We start from the raw sequence: 1,843 nt of genomic DNA on the forward strand, positions 1-1,843 counted from the left end.
CTCAAACAGCCTGTATCTTTACTATTTTTACTTATGTACAGAACCAAAATTTCAACTGATCCTTGAGGCTTTAGCACAACACTTCTTATCCTGTCTCTCTAGGAGATGAACTCTGGCACGACTGATATAGCCAGGTACTCGAAACACTGTAGAAACAGCCTCAAGGATGCTATTGCTGCTGTTGTATGTAATTATTTCTTCTGTAATTGCCATTATACTTTCATAGAATTAAAAAAAAATTTAACATTTATTTATTTTTGAGAAACAGAGAGACAGAGTATGAATGGGGGAGGGGCAGAGAGAGAGGGAGACACAGAATCTGAAGCAGGTGCCAGGTTCTGAGCTATTAGCACAGAGCCAGAGGCGGGGCTCGAACACAGACCGTGAGATCATGACATGAGCCAAAGTCAGATACTCAACCGACTGAGCCCCCCAGGCACACCTATGTTTTCATAGAATTTTAAAAGTATTTATTCTTTTACATTTTCTAGTTTTGCTTATGTTTCATGGTTAGGAAAAGAAATAAATTATATCAGTACCATAAAGTGATCAATAGTTGAATATTCACGACAAAGATACCCACACATACATTCTTATTCATGTAAGTCCAAAGGGTTGCTTTCTGTCCATGGACACCACAGAGCAAGCATCATTAAAAGTCTCCCCTTCCACTTCTGTCATGTCTAAGTCAGAGTCTCCTAAGTCTTTTCTCCTAAGAAAAGCTGCAGAAGCTCTTCATCAGAGGTTTGAGCTTTGAAACAACTAATGAAAGTATGAGAAGCAATTTTGAGCAATGGGGAACGCTTATGGACTGTGTGGTAATGACAGATCCAAACACCAAGTGCTTCGGAGGCTTTGGGTTTGCCACGTATGCTACTATGGAAGAGGTGGATGCAGCCGTGAACGCAAGGCCACACAAGGTGGGTGGAAGAGTTGTAGAACCAAAGAGGGCTGTCTCAAGAGAAGATTCTCAAAGACCGAGTGCCTTCTTAACTGTCAAAAAGACTTTTGTTGGTGGCATTAAGGAAGACACTGAAGAATATCATCTAAGAGATTATTTTGAACAGTATGGGAAAACTGAAGTGACTGAAATCATGGCTGACTGAGGCAGTGGCAAGAAGAGGGGCTTTGCTTTTGTAGCTTACGATGACCATGTTTCTGTAGATAAGACTGTCATTCAAAAATATCCTACTGTGAATGGCCACAACTGTGAAGTAAGGAAAGCCTTATCTAAGCAAGAGATGGCTGGTGCTTCATTCCAGCCAAAGAGGTTGAGGTGGTTCTGGGAACTTTGGTGGGGGTCATAGAGGTGGTTTTGGTGGGCATGACAACTTTGGTCATGGAGGAAACTTCAGTAGGAGAGGTGGCTTTGGTGGCAGTAAAGGTGGTGGTGAATATGGTGGCAGTGGAGATGGCTATAATGGATTTGGTAATGATGGACACAATTTGGGAGGTGGTAGAAACTATAATGATTTTGGCAATTACAACAATCAATCCTTAAATTTTGGACCCATGAAAGGAGGACATTTTGGAGGCAGAAGCTCTGGCCTCTATGGTGGCGGTGGCCAATATTTTGCCAAACCATGAAACCAACACGGCTATGGTGGTTCCAGCAGCAGTACCTATGGCGGTGGCAGAAGGTTTGAATTACTGCCAGGAAACAAATCTTAGCAGGACAGGAGAGCCAGAGAGATGACTGGGAAGCTATAGGTTGCAAAAGATTTGTGAACTCAGCCAAACACAGTGGTGGCAGGGCCTAGCTGCTACAAAAAAAAAGGGGGATGTTTTAGATATTACTTGTGTGTATGGGCAAAAAACTCAAGGACTGTATTTGTGACTAATT

The 1,843-nt window shown here is 42.4% G+C and overlaps 1 pseudogene; it reads left to right on the top strand.

Moving 5' to 3' along the window:
- The first annotated feature begins 791 nt into the window (after positions 1-791).
- On the top strand, positions 792-1,587 carry LOC122468090 (annotated as a pseudogene).
- Positions 1,588-1,843: the final 256 nt, after the last annotated feature.

The sequence above is a fragment of the Prionailurus bengalensis genome, chromosome B3, assembly GCF_016509475.1.
Source record: "Prionailurus bengalensis isolate Pbe53 chromosome B3, Fcat_Pben_1.1_paternal_pri, whole genome shotgun sequence".
Lineage (NCBI taxonomy): Eukaryota > Metazoa > Chordata > Mammalia > Carnivora > Felidae > Prionailurus > Prionailurus bengalensis.